The 20,798-nt window shown below is 44.1% G+C and overlaps 4 non-coding genes across 4 annotated transcripts; 2 read left to right on the top strand and 2 right to left on the bottom strand.

Moving 5' to 3' along the window:
• Positions 1 to 718: 718 nt before the first annotated feature.
• trnat-agu (transfer RNA threonine (anticodon AGU)) lies at positions 719 to 792 on the bottom strand. Its single transcript has one exon. It is a non-coding gene; the product is annotated as a tRNA-Thr (tRNA).
• Positions 793 to 4,947: 4,155 nt separating this feature from the next.
• Positions 4,948 to 5,036, top strand: trnap-agg (transfer RNA proline (anticodon AGG)). The gene is given in 2 exon segments: positions 4,948 to 4,983; positions 5,001 to 5,036. It is a non-coding gene; the product is annotated as a tRNA-Pro (tRNA).
• A 4,961-nt stretch (positions 5,037 to 9,997) lies between these two features.
• trnas-gcu (transfer RNA serine (anticodon GCU)) lies at positions 9,998 to 10,079 on the bottom strand. Its single transcript has one exon. It is a non-coding gene; the product is annotated as a tRNA-Ser (tRNA).
• An 8,772-nt stretch (positions 10,080 to 18,851) lies between these two features.
• On the top strand, positions 18,852 to 18,922 carry trnag-gcc (transfer RNA glycine (anticodon GCC)). Its single transcript has one exon. It is a non-coding gene; the product is annotated as a tRNA-Gly (tRNA).
• The last annotated feature ends 1,876 nt before the right edge of the window (positions 18,923 to 20,798 follow it).

Genomic DNA, 20,798 nt, shown 5'->3' with positions numbered 1-20,798 from the left:
AGGACTTTGTCAAAAGCCTCGCGAAAATCTATGTAGACTACAAAAAACGCACTACCCTCATCCACCTTCCTTGATACCTCCAAAAAAATTCAATTCAAACGACCTTCCCTTAACAAATCCATGCTAACTGCCCTTCATTAATCCGTCCCTTTCTAAATGAAGATTAATACTTTCCCCCAGAATTGTGCTCAATACCGAGGTTAGGCTGACTGGCCTGCAATAATTCGATCTCTTCCTTTCTCCCTTTTTAAACAACGGTACAACTTCAGCAGTCCTCCAATCCTCCGGCATCACACCTGCAGCCAGGGAGGATTGGAAAATGATGGGCAGAGCCTCCGCTATTTCCTTCCTTGCTTCTGTTAACAGCCTGGGATGTATTTCATCCGGGCCTGGCGATTCAGGTGGAGTGATTTGGGGACTTCCTTTCCCTCTTTGCAAACGTTTGCACCGCAGGTCAAGATCACAAGTCCAGGTCCAAATTCGGACTACTTCCGGGTTTGAACCTCAAATCGTGAATTAAACCACGACCCCAACGAGCCCAGAAACAAGAATGTGTCTTTAAATTAACGTGTTACAGACACATTCCATGAGAGGTCTGTCTGCACAATGAAAGGGCGTTTTTGAACAGTCATTCGGTGATCCGTTTCCTCCTGAACAAACACCACAGTGTTATTTTGTCGCTCAATTCCACAAATTAGGTAAAATAACCAGCTGCACAAGGCACTGCTGGGAGTTGAACCCAGGATCTTCTGTTTACTAGACAGACGCTTTAACCAACTAAGCCACAGCGCCAATTGATGACACTTTATCTCCACCTCCTCTCATTAATATCTATCAGCGACACTTCACTGTTGGGGGTTCAGGCCGTTTTAAATTTGTCTGTTTCGCTTGTCCGTTCACCTGTGCATACCGACACTGACTGGATTTCTCGCTGTGTTGATCTTTGTGTATCCATCAGTGCGTTGTTACACGGATGATTATGTGTGATTGTATTTGGTACATTAAATAAATTCGGGGATCAGACAATTCTCGCTCTGACATTGGAGAACTATTGAGCCGAACTTTACAGCGGAGTGTTGTTTATTGTGGTGCTGAAACTAAAAAAAAGCGTAAGAGGAGCAAAAAGGGAAAAGGAGAAAAACTTGTGAGGGAAAATGAGGACAACTCTCAAGGTTTTTCCGAATATATTAAGAGAACGAAGGGAGGCTTGGAGTAATGTGGGCCGCTTGAAGACAGATGGAGGTGATATTGTAATTGAAAATCAGGAAATGGCAGAGTTGCTAAATTTTTACTTTGCATCGGTCGTCACAGAAATGGATGAGGCTAAAAGCAGAGACACTAGGAAAACTGTTAATAAATCAAGGGGTTTCGTTTTAGTAAAATAATGGCAATGGAGAAAATAATTAGGCTAAATATAGACAAATCTCCACGACCTGATGTTTACCATCCCAGGGGATTGAAAGGAACAAGTGAGGAAATTGTACATGCTTTAGTCATGATCGATCAAAACTCTCTTGATTTAAGAATTGTTATTTAATGAAGCGCATGTTGATTGGAGGCTTCTGTTTGAGAAAGATCTCGAAGTGATCATTGAGAGACCGAAAATGAAGCTGTTTGGCAGGAGCGCTGATGCTGTCGGTTGTTCGCTGCTCTCGTGTTGCACAATTATTGAGCGTGCGTTACTTATTTATAGCAGTGTGGGCTCCCGAAATGACCAGGTTGTGAGTTCGAGCGTCTTCTAAAACAATCAAACCTTTTCCTCCGAACATTTTGACTGGAGTTCAAGGTACAACTGTTATGTTCCATAACGCATCTACTTCTTAGTGTTCCCATGGGAGCTCTTGGGTTCCTCCGGCCTGCCGTCTTGCAATAGCAGGTGCCAGTTTCCTTGTTCATAGGGGGAGAGGGGACTTTTAGCGGCAGCTCATATGGCAAAGGGGCCGGTACGAGATCTTTAAATCTAAAGAACCAAACAAACAATTCTTCTTTTCGTTAAGCCGATATTCATCGGTTGGAAGTTTCGTGTTGGCAAAATTTTGAAGGAAAATATGCTGCCTGGTGTCACTGTGTAACGGGAGAAATTATTCAGCTTACAGATGTTAATACGCTGAAAGGTCGAGAGGCCTTTTCCAGCTCCCGTGTGGGACAAGTTCAGCTTTTGTGCCGCTGGGTAAAGTGTTATTTCAATTGGTGCTAACGAATGTCAAGACATTTGGCACAAACAAGAAGAATTGTAAACTCACGCGTTCACTGTCCATGTTTCTTACATCATGTTCAACAGGAACAAGGATTCTCCTCAACATGTTGCTGAGAATTTTATAAAACGGACCTCACCCTTGCTCGCCGGCAGCAGGGATAATTCAGAGACCTCCCATGAATATGCACGATGGGAGCTTATGTAGTATCGAGCCTGGGTAGCTCAGTCGGTAGAGTATCAGACTTTTAAAGTGGGCAGTGAGCTGAAGATCCAGCGTTTAATTCCCTGTCCAGGCTCCAAATTTCGGAATAGCTGGCAAGCTGTGACTTTGCAGCGGGACCTGCGATGTGTTGTCAAAGTTTCGGATGTATCCTTTTTCCCAGTGTGGGCAGTAATGTGTTGTCTGAAGCGGTTCCCCATCAGGAATTCTAGTTCACTATATTAATTTCGCAACACTCATTAAACTCTGTAAAAAAAGACGAATGCTTGTTCAAATCGCCATTAATCAACCAGTAACTTTCTGTTTCCGATTGAATGAAATGCTAACTTTTTTATGCTCTCATTCACCAGGCCGAAATTAGGGAGTTCAGAGGGGAAGAGAAAAAGGAAATGAGAGGCAAAGAGAAATATGACTATGGACTGACGGCCAACATAAAAGGGAATCCAAAAGTCTTCTGCAGGCATGTAAACAGTAAACGGGTAGTAAGCGGAGGCGAGAGGCGGATTCGGCCCGATCAAGGAGATCTACTCATGGAGGCAGAGGGGATGGCCGAGGTACCAGATGAGTACTTTGCATCTGTCTTTGCCAAGGAAGAAGATGCTGCCAGAGTCTCAGCAAAGGAACTTATAGTTGAGATACTGGATGGTCTAAAAATTGATAAAGAAGAGGCACTTGAACGGCTGGCTGTACTTAAAGTAGGTAAATCACCTGTTCCGGATGGGATACATGCTAGGTTGCTGAGGGAAGTAAGGGTGGAAATTGCAGAGGTACTGGCCATAATCTATCAACATCCTTAGATATGTGGGTGGTGCCAGAGGACTGGAGAATTTCAAAGGTTGCACCCTTGTTCAGAAATGGGTACACGGATAAACCCAGCAAATATAGGCCAGTCAGTTTAACCACAGTGGTGGGGAAACTTTCAGAAACGATAATCCGGGACAGAATTAACAGTCACTTGGTCGAGGGTGAATTGATTCGGGAAAGCAAGCACGGATTTGTTAAAAACAAATCGTGCTTAACTAACCTGTAAGAGTTTTTGATGAGGTAACAGAGAGGATAGATGAAGGCAATTCAGTTGATGCGGTGTATATAGACTTTCAAAAGGTCTTTGATAAAGTGCTGTATGGTAGGCTTATCATCAAGAAAGGGACAGGAAACAGAGATTACTGGGGAACGGTTCTTTTTCGAACTGGAGAGAGTTGTACAGTGGTGTTCCCCAGGGATCAGTGCTCGGACCACTGCTTTTCTTGATATATATCAATGACTTGGACTTTAGTGCACAGGGCACAATTTCAAAATTTGCAGATGAAACAAACCTTGGAAGGGTAGTAAACAGTGTTAAGGACAGTGATAGACTTCAAATGACATAGACAGGCTGGTGGCATGGGCGGAGACGTGGCAGATGAAATTTAACGCTGAAAAATGCGAAGTGATACATTTCGGTTGGAAGAACGAGGAGAGGCAATATAAACTGCAGGGCACAAATGTGAAAGCGATACAGGAACAAAGAGAGGTTCATGTGTTCAAATAGTTGAATGTGGCAGGGCAGGTTGAGAAAGCGGTTAAAAAGCATTCGGGGTCCTGGGCTTTATAAATAGATGTATAGAGTGCAAAAGTATAGAAGTCAGGATGAAACATTATAACACACTGGTTCGAACACAACTGAAGTATTGTGTCCGGTTCGGGACACCGCACTTCAGGAAAGATGTGAAGGCCTTGGAGGGGGAGCAGAAAAAAATTACCAGCATAATTGCAGGGATGAGGGACTTTAGTTCCGTGGATAGACTGGAGAATCTGAGGTTGTTCTCCTCGGAAAAGAAACGGTTTTGTGGAGATTTGATAGAGGTATTCAAAATCATGAAGGATCTCGACATAGAAGATGGAGAGCAACTGTTCCCATTGGCGGAAGGGTCAAGAACCAGAGGACATCGGTTTCAGGTGATTGGCAAAATAACCAAAGGTGACATGAGGAAAAACTTTTTCACACAACAAGAGGTTCGGATCTGGAATGCACTGCCCGAGGGTGTGATGGAGGCAGATTCAATCATGGCCTTCAAAAGGGGAACTGGATAAGTACTTGAAAGGAAAAAAAAATGCAGGGCTTCGGGGAAAGGCGGGGGAGTGTTTCTAGCTGGATTGCTCTTGCAGAGAGCGAGCACGGACTCGATGGGCCGAATGGCCACTTTCCGTGCTGTAGCCTTTCCATGATTCAACTCATTGTGCATGAGGCGATGCAAAGGGAACAGAGCGTGCCGCAAATCGACACACCTCTCAGTATCCTCCCAAGCAATGTAGTTTAAGAGCAAATAATTCTGAAACGTCTCACTTGACAACTCAAGTCGTACACTCGAAACCAATTTGGTAAAGGGAGACTAATATTGGTGATTGGAAATATTTGGTGTGCAACTTGATATTGCTGGACACCGGAGCAGAAAACGAGATTGGATGCACAGACCTGGTCTGAAAGGATGGCCGATCGGCTGTGGGAGGCAACGAACTTTTACACTGGCTGCAAAGCTGAAGTAACAGCGGCTCGTTGGTCTAGGGGTATGGTTCTCGCTTAGGGCGTTTCATTGAGTGATATGCGAGAGGTCCCGGGTTCAAATCCCGGACGAGCCCTCCTTTTAGTGAAAAGTCACCAATTGGCTTCTGACATGTTTTCAGTGTTGCTGTTGGTGGAACTGAATTCGATCCAGAGGATGTTTGAGCTCCAGTGGACTCAATGCCGGAGTATCGTCGGCGCAACACACGTGAAAGAAATAAAATGTCTCAAGATGATGAGGAGTTTGAAGCTAAATTTGGATTTTTCCCAATTCAGGCGGATATTAGATGACGGGATAGAAAGCCACATCTCCAAGTTTGCCGATGACACCAAGATGGGCAGCATTGTAAGCAGTGCAGATGGAAACATAAAATTACAGAGAGGTATTAATACAATAAATGAATGGGTAAAATTGTGGCAAATCGATATGAATTTCGTCAAGTGTGAGGTCATCCACTTTGGACCAAAAAGGATAGATCAGAATACTTTGTAAATGGTGAAAAGCTCGAAACAGTGGAGGTCCAAAAAGACTGATGTGTCCATCTACATACATCATTAAAATGTCATTGACAGGTACAAAAAATAATCAAAAATGTTAATGGAATGTTGGTCTTTATATCTCGAGGACGAGAATACAAGGGGATAGGCATTATGATACAGTTATACGAAGCCCTGCTTGGACCACACCTGAAGAACTGTATTCAGTTCTGGGCAACGCACCTTAGGAAGGATATATCGGCTGTGGAGCGAGTGCAGCTTCGGTTTACTGGAATGTTACCTGGACCCCAAGGGTTAAATTACGCGGAGAGATTACATAAACTCGGGTTTACCTCGAATTTAGTCGATTAAGAGCTGATTTGATCGAACTTTTCGAAATATTAAGGGGAACTGATGGAGTAGATAGAGAAAAACTATTTCCGCCGGTTGGGATGTCTGGGACTCGGGGACATCGCCGAAACATTCGGGTCAGGACTTTCAGGAGTGAAGTTGGGAAACACTTCTCCAAAGCAAAGGGAGGTAGAAGTTTGGAACTCTCTTCCGCAAACGGTAGTTGATGCGAACTGAATTGTTAATTTTATACCTGACATTAATCGATTTTTGTTAACTGATGTTATTAAGCGATACGGGGCTAAAGCGATTATCTGGAGTTTGGTCACATATCAGCCATGATCTGTTTGAATTGCGGAACAGGATCGAGGGGCGAAATGGCATACTTATATTCCTCAGCTCCTCATTGGTGAGAATGATTCTGCATTGGCCGGAAATCGAACCAAAGTCTCCCGCATAAGAATTGAGAATTCGACCCCTGCACAACCAATGCGCGCGTTCTTAATAGCAGCAAGTGTCCATTTGGAATCCGATCTGAATGAACATGCCGTTTACAGCTGCGGTGGCCGAGTGTTTAAAGCGTTGGACTCAAAATTCAATTGAGGTTTTCCTGCGCAGGTTTGAATTCTGCTCGCAGAGCGAATGTTCAAAGATCACTTCAGTGCTGAAATAGATTAATTGGAGTTAATTGACCGCATTTATCTCTCTCCCAGAATGAGAGATTCTACAGCGTGGCCGGTGCTTTTAATTAGTGTCAGATCTTCTCTTGCAAGATTTCAAGAGCCGAGAGGGAATCTCTCCCAATCTGTAACTTAAAGTCTGCTAGTTTGCAAAACCTGACATTTATACTCTATTTTCTTTGCCTGCATCTCTCTATCTCTCCCTGCCTCTGTCTCTTGTCTCTCTGTGTTGTCCCCGATGGACTTCTCAGGCTTCCTTGAATGGCGAGAGCTGATCTAATCTGCAAGACCAGCAGAGAAGGGTAAAGAAATAAAAGACTGAGACAGTCGGAAAAGGGAAGGTGCAACCCAGCTGATAAATTCGTAGCTAATGTCTCCACATTCATGGGTCTTCGCTCTCATAGTGAATTAAAGCAGCAATTTGAGTAAAGTGTACTTATGGTGGAGTGTAAACTATGACGATGCCGAGACAGACGACAATGTCGTTTCAGAGTAATTCATTCTGTAAAGTGTTACTTGATAATACAAGTCGTACATTCAAAACGAATTTGATATTGTTGATATGATATAGTTAGTGCAAAACCTGACATTGTTCGATATCGTATATCGTACAAGAAAGCGGGATTGTATGGACAGAGCGTTCTGAAAGGATGGCGGATCGGCTGCATTGCAGCAAAATTTTACAGTGGCTGCACGGCTCTGTTGCCAGTTGGTCTTTGGGTCTGATTCTCGGTCAGGGAGTTTCACTGTTTCAAATCCCGGATGAGCCCCGTTGTGTCCCCATTTTTAGTCAAAAATCACCAATTGGCTTCTCATTTCCTTTCAGTGGTGCAGAAGGCAGGTTTGACTTATCTCCAGCAGAGCTTGTCTGAGCACCAGAGGACAGAATGCAGAGGGTTTGTCCACGCAACACACGTTGACGAAATGAAGATAATCCTTCAAGAAGTTGGACAGATTGAAGCCGTCACATGAATTTATCCCAATTCAGGCGATCTCATGGGCACAGAATTCAAAAGGGAAAGGATGCTGCATTGTCCTGGAAACAAACTCATGGTTTCCCGCCGGCAGGCAAGGGTTCCACACAGAACCACCAATGCAGACTGCACGAGTAGCGTTGGATCCATGTCTAGAACATGCAGTCATGCAGAGTTCCCGTATGTCCACCTCCAAGATTTCACGAATTGCCTTTAAGCTGTACCTTAAATTCTGCTCAATCACAGAATTTGGAGATTTATACTATTTTTCTTTTCATGTATCTCTCTCTCTGTCTGTGTTTCTTCTCTCTCTCTCTGATTCCCCCCTGATGGACTTATCCGGCTTCTTTGAACGGCCAGGTCTGGAAACCCGGGCGTTCCAGAAGGGTTTCTGTAACGCGCGGGTTTCCAGAATGTCGGATCTTCAGTCCAATTGTTGGATTTTGACGGGAGGGGCTTTGCGATTTTCGTCTCCGTTTTTGGAAAATATAAACCCAGATGGGTTTTCATCTCCTTGGGTCCCGTCAACATCGGGTAATGGGAATGAACCCAATCTATCATTCGGTCTTAATATCTGTATTCTCATTGCTTAAGAATAAAATTACGGGGTTACAGTTATTTTGAGGACACATTTTAGAAATTAACACATAACAGACTTATTCGAAAACTAGAAGCACGTGGGATTAAAGGACCGGTGGCAACGTGAGCACGTAATTAGCTAAAGGATCGGAGGCAGAGAGTCGTGGTGAACGGATGATTTTCTGAATGGAGAGAAATATGCAGTGGGATCCCCCAGGGGTCGGTATTAGAACTATTGCTTTTCTTGTTATATATACATGACTTGGATGCAGGAATAGGGAGTACAGTTTCGAAGTTTGCGGATGATACAAAACTTGGCAACTGAGAACATAGTGAGGAAGAAAGTAGCAGACTTCAGGAGAACATGGACAGATGGTGAAATGGGCAGTCACGTGACAGATTTAACGTCGATCAGTGTGAAGTGATGCACTTTTGGAAGAAGAACAAGGAGAGGCAGTATAATCTAAATGGAACAATTTATGGGGGGTTCCAAGAGCAGAGGGACCTGGGGGAGCATATTCACAAAACAGGGCAAGTAGATAAGGTAGTTAAAAAAACGGATGGGATATTTGGCTTTGTAAATGGGGGCATTGAATTTAAATACATGGAAGTCACACGAAACCTTTACAAGTCACTGGTTAGGCCTCAGCTGGGATGCATTTTACACTTCAATGGCACCATACTATACAATGGATGAAAAGGGATTGAAGAGGATTCAGAGCAGGTTGGCCTGGGTGATACCAGGGATGAGGGACTTCAGTTATTTGGAGAGATTGGAGAAGCTGGGATTATTCTCCTTACAGCAGAGAAGGTTAACGGGAGACCTAATAGAGGTATTCAAAATAATGAGGGGTTTTGAAAGAGCAAGTAGGGAGTAACTGTTTCCTCTGGCAAGTGGGTCGGTAACCAGAGATCACAGATTTAAAATATTTGGCAAAATAACTAGAGAGGAATCTAAGAGATTTTTTTTCACACAGAGGGTTTGTTAAGATCAGGAACGCACTTCCTGAAAGGATGGTGGAAGCAGATTCCACAGGATCATTCAAAAGGCAATTGGACATGTACTTGAAGAGGACTAATTTGCAGTGTTATGGGGAAAATCTGGGGTGTGGGTCTAATTTGGACAGGTCTTCGAAAAATAGCCGGCACAGGTACGATGGCCGAATGGACTCCTTCTATGCTGTAAGATTCTACGATTCTATGAATCCTTCTGAATCGTTGGAATTGATAATATTCAGTGTTGTGGAGACAAGAAAATTATAACCATGATATTCGGCTTCTCCATTCCCTTATGAATATCGCAGATTATAACGTCCAGGCGGGGGTGGGTCTGAATGGGGGATAGAGTGCGGAGATTGGAATGGAAGCCCAGCAGAATGAATTTGATCTCAACAGCAGGCGGTGAACCTTCTTCTCCAGAGAGGATCTTCATTTCAGTTCAGAAGGAAAAAGGTATCAAGAAAATCGGGTGAAACAGATACGGAATGATCCGGGACTGACAGCACATCCCTTTTAAACATACACAGACACTGAATGATATGGGACTGACAGCACATCCCTTTTAAACAGACACAGACACGGAATGATCCGGGACTGACAGCACATCCCATTTAAACCGACACAAGCACGGAATGATCCGGGACAAACAGCACAACCCTTTTAAACGGACACAGACACGGAATGATCCGGGGCTTACAGCACATCCCTTTTAAACAGACACAGACACGGAATGATCCGGACATAAATCATAATTATGGTACATAAGTTTCTCTTACGTTGACTATAAGATTTACTCCTTTTACAATGACACGACTGTACACTTTGATTCTTCGCGACCTTCCAATCTCAACAACTTCTTGGTTGGAACTGTTGCTGATTTCAGCAAACAATGCAAAAACCTCCGTTTGCCGTTTCGAGAAGGAAGGGACTCGACCTTCTGGATGGACTGAATGAAAGGAACAAAATTGAACACAACATCGACGAGAATGGGATTCGAACCCACGCGTGCAGCGCACAATGGATTAGCAGTCCATCGCCTTAACCACTCGGCCACCTCGTCACATGCAGAAACTCACACAAGCTCCTTTATTCAAAATGAAAATACTGGCTATGTTGCCAAACTGAAATGAAAACAGTGAATGCTGGATATCCTCAGCAGGTCAGGCAGAATCCTTCGATATAGAAACAGAGTTAATATTTCATGTAGGTGACTATCACATGAGTAATCTATTACAACCCTGACTTGCGCCTTGCAGATGGTGGGACGGCTTTGGGGAGTCAGGTGGTGAGTAACTCGGCGCAGAATATCCAACCTCTGACCTGCTCTTGTCGCCACAGTATTGATATGGCTGGTTCAGTTAACTTTCTGGTTCATGGTGATCACCAGGATGTTGATGGTGGGTGATTCCTGGAAAGATTCCATGAATGAGGGGCTTTAGTTTCATGGATCGACTGGAGAAGCTGGGGTTGTTCTCCTTGGAATAGAGACGGTTGCGAGGAGATTTAATAGAGGTATTCAAAATCATGAAGGATCTGGACAGAGCAGATAGAGAGAAACTGTTCCCATTGGCGGAAGGGTCAATGACCAGAGGACATAGATTGAAGGTGTTTGGCAAAAGAGCCAAAGGTGACATGAGGAAAAACTTTTTTACACAGCGAGTGTTTATGATCTGCAATGCACTGCCCGAGGGGTGGTGGAGGCAGATTCGATCATGGCCTTCAACAGGGAACTGGATAAGTACTTGAAACGAAAAAAAATACAGGGCGACCGGGGTGGGGCGGTGGGGCGGTGGGGCGGTGGCTTCCAGCTGGATTGCTCTTGCAGAGAGCCGGCACGGACTCGATGTGCCGAATGGCCTCTTTCCATGCAGTAACCTTTCTCTGATTCTAATCTATGTGCCGGGGGCGATGCAAAGCGACCGGAGCATGACGTAAATGGACCTTCACATGTCCATTCCCTGATAATAAATCCTACTGTGATGCAAAGAAGAAATACATAATTATGGGACATATCTTTCATCTTATGCTCACCATAAGAGATACTTCGTTTACCAGGGGGCCATTGCGCACTTTGATTGACACTTCACCTGGATCACCCCTTACACTCCCAACACCTCCGTGCAAGAAACATTTTGGGTGGCAATTCAGACTTTGCTGATTTGTGCAAACAGATGTAAGCCAGCAATGCGGAAACGCACTTCTTTGGAAAGAAGATTTTTTGGTGAGGCGGCCAAAATAAACAGCTCCACCAAATGTGGCAGAGGGGGAATTCAAACCCACATGATCGAAAGATTGACACCAGCATCTTAGACAGTTCAGCTACTCTTCTACATACCAATCTATCCATTTCTGATGAAAAAGTTCGGAGGGCTGAAACCTTCCCTCTGGTTCTTTCTCCACAGGCGCTGCCTGACCTGCTGAGTGTTTCAAGCATTTTCTGTTTTCATTTTTGTAATTTCACAATGGCTGTTTTCCTGAAAACACCCAGTTTGACCAAAGGACAAAGCTCGCACTTCACTTTCCCCACGCGCTTTAAAGTCTGTCGTTTCTGAACAAAATCCCCTCCGCGCCGGACATTCAAAGGACCTTTCGCTCACGGCCAAACTCCTGTAATCGACACTTTTTCACCATTCCCGATCTTCTCATTTCTCCTCATTCCTTTTCAATCGGACATTTCCACAGACCTATTAAGATCAAGCAGAACATTTCCGACTTGACAGCACAGCCCAGATTGCCAAAACTGCATCTTTCAGCCCTCATTCGCAGCTATGTCGTGCCGTCCGTCTCTCCCGCACATCAACTGCTCGGGGAAAAGCGCCAACGACCATGAAAACAAAACCCAGTTCTTCAGTTAACATCCCCCGTGTCACAAGATACCCCATAGAAATTTCATGGGAAAGTATGCCGCTGTCCTTCCGAATGCCAGCCCTGCTTTCTTAGTGCTTGTCTCTGGAAGAGTCACGGAGATCGAAATGTATCGATTGGTTTCAAGGCACAAATGAACATTGGTGCGAGCGGGACATGTGCCCCCGAGAAACAGAGGTCGATATCGAGCAAACATAAAGGCCTAAGAATGTGAAAGTAAATGTTAGAGTGGGCAAGGCGGCAGTAAAGTCTCAATGAAATGGATCATGATTGTGGAAGGAAGAAAAAGCTAGAAGAAGCGGCGGGTCTGAATTTTTGATCATCCAACAGAGACACATGAGAGAACAAAAACAGGATACGGACACAGGTGCTGGAGGCAGAAAGAAAAAGAACGAAAGAAGAGGAATGAAAAGAAAGTGACTTACTTGAGAGCGAAGAGACATTATTGTGCAGACATTGGCTGCAGCAGCTGGGTTGCACCTTTACTTTTCCTACGGTCTCAGTCATTCTTTAACCTTCTCTGCTGGTTTTGCAGGTTCGATCAGCCAACGCCGTTCAAGGAAGCCTGAGACAACACAAGAGACAGAGACAGGGAGAAATAGAGAAATGCATGCAAAAAAAATAAAGAGAATAAATAGAATCATACAATCATAAAATGGTTACAGCACAGAAGGAGGCTATTCGGTCCATCGAACCCGTGCCGGCTCATTGTAAGAGCGATCCAGTTGGTCCCACTCCCGCGCCGCTTCCCGGTAGCCCTGCATTTATTCCCCTCCAAGTATTTATCCAATTCCTTTTTGAAATTCACGATTGAATTTGCTTCCACCACCCTTTCAGGCAGCGCATTCCAGATTATAACTACTCGCTGGGTAAAGAAGTGTTTCCTTATGTCGCCTTTGGTTCTTTTGGCAGTCACCTCAAATCTGTGTCCTCTGGTTCTCGACCCTTCCGCCAATGGGAACAGTTTCTCTTTATTTACTTTTTCTAAACCCTTCATTATTTTGAACACTTCGATCACATCTCCTCTTAACCTTCTCTGCTCGAAGGAGAACAGCCCCAGCCCGGGGTAAATGCGGTCAATTAGCTTCAATTCATTTATTTGTGCATTCAACAGCTCTTTCAACGTTACTGTGAAATAATGGTAGCGCGGCCACGCGGTCTAAGGTGTTACATTTAATTTCTATGGAGGCGTGGGTTTGAATCCCACTGCTGTTAGAATTTCTGCCAATGTTTATTTTGACCTGTTCACAGAAAACCCGAATGTAGTGCGATGGAGCAGAGGATGTGAAAGAAGCTGAAAGTGAAAGTGCAGATATCATTTTCATCACGGGGACAGGACACGTTCCCACAGGTGAGGGCCTCTCTCCTTAATATTCCTTCCAGCAGAGAGGGACGGGTGATCAAAGTGACCGGGCTCTTGCGGCGCGATCAGTCAGTGCGCGGTTCTTATATGACAGTCCAGGGTCGGGAAATGGCGAGGTTGTTGGTTGAGTCTCATCTAGATCAACCAATCCTTTTCTGTCTGAACATTTCGAACGGAGTAGAATGTGCAATTGGTGTGTTACAAAATGCATCTACTTATTTGTTCAGCCATGTGGTTCCTCCGGCCTACGCTGTTGTAAAAACAGATGAGATGTTTAGTTTTATTAGTTTACAGGAAGGAGGCTGCGGAATTGGAGCTACAAACCGTGATTTTGATCCATCTACAAATTATGGGATTTAACTGGAGCTTTAAACCAGCGGGTTAGACCGCTCAGTCACGATACTTTAATTCTTGCGATTTTCAGGAGCTGCAAGAGGGTTGTTTCCCTTCTTTGATGAACATTCGTGATCCTGTTGCGGTTTTGCTGCAAAGTTCTAATTTCCACCGCCAAAATTGAGCCCTCAACTTCAACGGTAGTGAAATTGGAATCCACAACTTTAGAACTGCTAATTGGAAGTCCAACGTGCTACCCATTGCACCACAAATCGGCTATCGCTTATGTGATTTCACGTTACCCATTTGCTGCTAATGACTTTTTGCTGCGGTGGAGCAAGTCGTTCGAAAGCTCAGTGGGGATTCACAGCAGCTCCTGAGAAATCTACACAGCGACGGTTTCTCCAATGCCTGGTGATCTGTCTGTCTGTCTGTCTCTCTCTATTCGTCTTGCTCTCTCTCGCTTTCATTCTTGAGCTCTTACTCTCCCCGTTTATTTCAAGAAGGCTGGAATACAAAGGGGTGGAAGTTATGTTACAGCTGCACAGAGCTCTGGTGAGACCCCATCTGGAGTGCTGCATTCAGTTCTGGACACCCCACCTCAGGAAGGATGTGCTAACCTGGAGGCTCGAGGGGCTGAATGGCCTATTCCTGTTCCTATGCTCCAATAAATGAAAAAATAATTCAAGTATAGAGACCCTAATGTATAAGGGTATCCGTTCACCACTACTCTCTGCCTCCCATTCCTGAGCCAATTAGGTGCCCACGTTACCACTGGTCCTTTAATTCCACGTGCTTCTAGTTTTCGCATAAGTCTGTTACGTGTTAATTTCTAAAATGCGTCCTGAAAATAGCTGTAACCCCGTGATTTTATTCTTAAGCAATAAGAATACGGATGTTCCGACCGAGCGATAGATTGGGTTCATTCCCATTACCCGGAGGTGACGGGACTGAGGAGGTGAAATCCCATCTGGGTTTATATTTTCCGAAAACGGAGACGGAAAATAGCAAAGCTCATCCCGCCGAAATCCAACAATTGGACTGAAGATCCGACAGTCTTTTCCATCCCCGGTTTCCAGACCTGGCCGTTCAAGGAAGCCTGATCAGTCCATCAGGGTTAAACACCGAGAGAGAAGAAATGCAGACAGCGATAGAGAGATGCATGCAAAGAAATAAAATAGCATAAATCTCCAAATTCCGTGATTGAGCAGAATTTATGGTACAGCTTTTTTGAAATTCTGTCTCAAGTCTTGAAATCTCATAGGTGAACATTGGGCTGGATTATCCCTTAACCTCTGAGAGAAGTAAACACTGCCTGGTAATTAGAGCTCTTATTTATTTGACTGTTTCACAATCGTGGTGGAAGTTGGTTTCGAGCCCCCAGTGAATTTTACGACCATGCTTGATCCATAATTTAACACAAAGGGCAGCGCGCAACTGTAGAGTCGATTGCGTAGGGTAATCACAGGAACTCTGCCAGATTGCATGTTCTAGACATGTATCCAAAGCTACATGTGCTGCCTGCAGCCGTGTGTCCATTGGTGGTTCAGTGGTGGAACCCTGGCCTGCCGGCGGGAAACCAGAGGTTTGGTTCCAGGCCAATGCAGCATCCTTTACCTTTTTTGTTCTGTACCCACGAGATTGTCTGAATTGGGATAAATTCATGTGCCGGCTTCAATCTACAACTTCATGAAAGATTATCTTCATTTCGTCTACTTGTGTTGCATGGACAAACCCTCTGCTTTCTTTCCTCTGGTGCTCAAACAAGTTCTGCTGGAGATAAGTCAAACCTGCCTTCTGCACGGCTGAAAAGATGTAAGAAGCCAATTGGTGATTTTTGACTAAAAATGGGGATATAACAGGGCTCATTCGGAATTTTGAACGATTCGAACTTCCTGAGCGACATTCAGACCCAAAGACCAACAAGCAACAGAGCCGTGCAGCCGCTGTAAAATTTCGCTGCCATGCAGCCGTTCCGCCATCCTTTCAGAAGGCTCTGTCCATACAATCCCGCTTTCTTCTACGATGCACGATGTAGAGCAATATCAGGTTCCACACTGATCATTTCATATCAACAATATTTCTCGCTCTTTATCAAAATTGCTTTGAATGTAAGACTTGCATAATCAAGTAACACTATGCAGAATGAATTGCTCTAAACAACATAATCTTCTGTCTCGACATCGGCATAGTATACATTCTACCATAAGTATAGTTTACTCAAATTGCAGCTTTCAATCACTATGAGAGTAACATAAATGGACATATGCAGTGCGTGTACGTACGAGTATTGGTGGCTCTGGGATGGATTTCTCGCCTCTGACACGGATTCGATTCGTGGACAATGCATGAACGTTTCGTGTTTTGCACCATATTAGGAAGATGAGTAAGCCATTGAGCTACTCGAGCCCGTTCCGCAATTCAGTGAGATCATGGCTGATCTGTGACCTAATTCCATATAACCGCCTTTGCTCCGTATCCCTCAATACCACTGGTTAACGAAAAAAATCTATCAGTCTCAGGATTAAAATTAACAATTAAGCTAACACTGTCGCTTGCAGAAGAGAGTTCCAAACTTCTACCCCCCTTTGCTTGTTGAAGTGTTAACTAATTTCACTCCTGAAATTCCTGACTCTAATTTTTAGGCCAGGTTCCCGAGTCCTGGACATCCGAACGAGCGAGAAGAGTTTCTCTCCATCAACACCAACAGTTCCCCGTAATATCTTGAAAACGTCAATCAAATCAGCCCTTAATCTACTAAATTCCAGGGAATACAACCCTAGTTTGTGTAATCTCCCCTCGTAATTTAACCCTTGGATTCCAGGTATCAATCTAGAAAAATTACACTGCACTACCTCCACGGCCAAAATATCCTTCCTAAGGTGCGGTGCCCAGAATTGAACACAGTACTCCAGGTGTGGTCCAACCAGAGCTTTGTGGAGCTGTAGCATAATGTCTATCACCTTGTATTCTGGTCCTTTAGATATAAAAGCTAGTTTTCCATTAGCCTTTTTGATTATTTTCTGTACCTGTCCATGACATTTTAATGATCTATGTATATGGACCGCTAAGTCCCTTTGGAACTCCACGGTTTCGAGCATTTCACCAGTTCGAACGTATTCTGATCAATGCTCTATAGGTCCAAGTTGGATGACCTCACACTTACCTAAATTGAAATCCATTTGCCACAGTTTTGCCCATTCATTTATTATATGAAATACTCTCTGTAATGTTCTGCTTCCATCTACTTTGCTTACAGTGCTGCCCATCTTGGCGTCATCTGCACATGTCGCTCTCTATCCCGTCATCTTATATCAATGAGACCGACTGCACTGGGGTAAATTCACATTCAGCTTCAATCTCCTCATCATATTGAGACATTTATTTTTTCACCTGTGTTGTGCCTTGGAAATTTCCGCACTCTGTCCTCTGGAGCTCAAACATTCTCTGGATATAATTCAATTCTACCAACAGCAACACTGAAAAGATATCGGAAGCACATGGGTGACTTTTCACGAAAAGCACAGAAACAGGAGGGGTCATGCGGGATTTGAAGCTGAGATCGCGCGCATATCACATAACACAACCCTCGAAGCGAAAATCATACCCCGAGACCAACAAACCACTGATGCTGAAGTCGTGGAGTCAGTTGAAAGGTGCGCTGCCTCCCACAGCCGATCGGCCATCCTTTCAGACCTCTTCTGTCCATCCAATCTCGTTTTCTGTTCCGGTGCACAGCAATATCAAGTTGTACATTAACTACTTCCAGTCACCAATATTAGTCTCCCTTTAACAAATTGGTTTCGACTGTACGACTTGAATTATGAAGTAAGACGTTTCAGAATTAGTTGCTCTGAAACTGCATTGCTTGGGAGGAGACTGAGAGGTGCAGATAAACAGCAAAACCTTGGAGTGCATGTCCACAGATCCCAGAAGGCAGCAGAACAGCTAGATAAGGTGGTTAAGAAGCCATAAAGAATATTCTCCTTTATTAGCCGAGGCATAGAATATAAGAGCAGGGGAGGTTCTGGTAGAAATTTATAAAACAATAGTTAGGCCACAGCAAGAATACTGCATACAGTTGTGGTCACCACATTACAGGAAAGATGTGATTGCACGAGAAAGGGTACAAAGGAGATTTAAGACAATGTTGCCAGAACTGGAGAATTTTAGATATGAGATTAGATTGGATAAGCTGGGGTTGTTTGCTTTGGAACTGAGGAGGCTGTTGGGAGATTTAATTGAGGTGTATAACATTATGACGGGCCTCGATCGAGTGTATAGTAAGGACCTATTTCCCTTCGTAGGGAGGTCAATAATCAGGATACATCAATCTTAGGTAATCGGTAGAATGATTAGAGGGGAGTGAATTTTTTTTTTCCATCCAGAGGGTGGTGGGTGTGGGGGTCGGAAAATCACTGCCAGAAAGGGTGGGAGAGGCGGAAACCCTCATCGCATTGAAAAATAAAAACTTCAATATGCAGTTGAAGATCCGTAACCGACAAGGTTAGGGACTAAACGCTGGAAAGTGAGATGAGGCTCGGTACCGATTTTTCGGCCGGCACAGGCACGATGTGCAGAATGGCTTCCTTCTTTGGCATAACTTTCTCGGATTCTATGATATCATTGCCGTCTGTCTCGGCATCGCGATAATATACAGTCGACCAGAAGTATACTTGAATCAAATTGATGCTTTGTTTCACTGTGGGAGTGAAGAGACATAAGTGTGTAGACATTAGCTGCAGCAGCTGGGTTGCACCTTTACTTTTCCAACCGTCTCAGTGCCTTTTTTTTACCTTTCTCTGCTGGTGTTGCAGGTGAGATCAGCCTTCGCCGTTCAAGGAAGCCTGAGAAGCCCGTCGGGCACAACAGAGAGAGAAGAGACAGAGACAGGGAAAGATAGAGAGATGCATGCAAAGAAAATAAAGAGTATAAATGTCAGGTTTTGCAAACGACCAGAATTTAAGTTACAGATTGGGAGAGATTCCTTCTCGGGTCTTGAAATCTTGCAAGAGAAGATTGGACGCTCAATTAAAAGTATATCTGATGCTGGGAGAGAGGTAAATGCGGTCAATTAACTCCAATTAATCTATTTGAGCATTGAAGAGATCTTGAAACAGTTGGGGGTTGCGAGCAGAATTCAAACCTCGGCAGGAAAACCCAAATGGGGTTTTGAGACCAACGCTTGAACCACTCGGCCATCGCAGCTGCAAACGGCATGTTCGTTTAGACAGCATTCCATATAGGAGCATGTAACTTCTCCAAAAGCAAGCATTGGTGGTTCAGGGGTAGAATTCTCGCCTGCCACGCGGGAGACCCGGGTTCGATTCCCGGCCAATGCAAGATCGTTTTGCATTCTGCACCAATGAGGAACTTCGGAACAGGATTGTGGTATTTGGTCCGTCGAGCCTGTTCCGCAACTCAATACGATCATGGCTGAGTTGTGACCGAAATCCCTGTATCCGCCTTAGTCCCATATCTCGAAATATCTTTGGTTAACAAAAATCGATAAATCACGGGTTTGAAATAAACAATTGAGCTCGCATCAACTGCCGTTTGTGGAAGAGACTTCCAAACTTCTCCAACACTTTGCTTGCAGAAGTGTTTCCTAACTTCACTCCTGAAAGTCTGATTCTAATGTTTAGCCTATGTCCCCAAGTCCTAGACACCCCAACGAGCGGAAATAGTTTCTATCCATCTACCCCATCAGTTCCTCTTAATATCTTGAACATTTCGATCACATCAACCCTTAATCTACTAAATTGAAGGGAATACAACTGTAGTTTGTGTAATCTCTCCTCGTAATTTATCGCTTAGAGTCCAGTTATCTTTCTAGTAAATCACACTGCACTCCCTCCAAGGCCAATATATCCTTCCTAAGGTGCCGTGCCCAAAACTGAACACAGTACTCCAGGTGTGGTCCAACCAGAACTTTGTGTAGCTGTAGCATAATGTCTATTCTCATCCTCTAAACATATAGGCCACCATTCCATTAGCCTTTTTGATTATATTCTGTTCCTGTCCATGACATGTTATTGATCTATGTACATGGACACCGAAGTTCCTTTGGAACTCCACAGTTTCGAATTTTTCACCTTTTATAAAGTATTCTGATCTATCCTTTTGAGGTCCAAAGTGGATGACCTCACACTTGCCTAAATTGAAATCCATTTGCCACAGTTTTGCCCATTCATTCATTATATTAATGTCTCTCTGGAATTTACCAGAATGATACCCGGACTTCAAGGGTTAAGTTACGAAGAGAGATTACACAAATTGGGGTTGCATTCTCTCGAGTTTCGAAGGTTAAGGGGTGATCTGATCGAAGTTTATAAGATATTAAGGGGAACAGATAGGGTGGATAGAGAGAAACTATTTCCGCTGGTTGGGGGTTTTGGAAGTGGGGGGCACTGTCTAAAAATTAGAGCCAGACCTTTCAGGAGCGAGATTAGAAAACATTTCTACACACAAAGGGTTGTAGAAGTTTGGAACTCTCTTCCGCAAATGGCAATTGATACTAGCTCAATTTATAAATTTAAATCTGAGATAGATAGCTTTTTGGCAACCAAAGGTATTAAGGGATATGGGCCAAAGGCAGGTATATGGAGTTAGATCACAAATCAGCCATGATCTTATCAAATGGCGGAGCAGGCACGAGGGGCAGAATGGCCTACTCCTGTTCCTCTTCCTATATAATCTGCACTGCTTATAAAGCTGCCCATTTTGGTGTCATCGGCAAACTTCCATATGTCGTTCCCTGTCCCGTCATCCAATATCAATGAGACCACCTGAATAGGGGGAGATTCACATTCAGCATCAATATCTGCATCATCTTGAGACATTTTATTTACTTCACGTGTGTTGCACTTTGGAAACTTCAGCACTCTGTCCTCTGGAGCTCAAACATGCACTTTAATCCGACCAACAGGAAAACTGAAAAGATGTCAGAAGCCAATTGGTGAATTTTACACTCAACGTAGCGGAACAGCAAGAGCTTATCGGGGATTTGAGCCCGGGACTCTCAGATATTAATCAACCAAAGCCCCCGAAACAAGAATCATACATCCAGACCAACCAGACGCTGTTACTTACATCATGCAGCCAGTGTAAAGTTTCGCTGTCTCCCATAGCCGATCGTCTACCCTTTCAGACCTCTTCTGTCCATCCAATCTCGTTTTCTATTCCGGTATACAGCAATATCAAGTTGTACACTAACTA

The sequence above is a fragment of the Heptranchias perlo genome, chromosome 20 (genome assembly GCF_035084215.1).
Source record: "Heptranchias perlo isolate sHepPer1 chromosome 20, sHepPer1.hap1, whole genome shotgun sequence".
Lineage (NCBI taxonomy): Eukaryota > Metazoa > Chordata > Chondrichthyes > Hexanchiformes > Hexanchidae > Heptranchias > Heptranchias perlo.
This window is presented reverse-complemented; position numbering and strand designations above follow the sequence as displayed.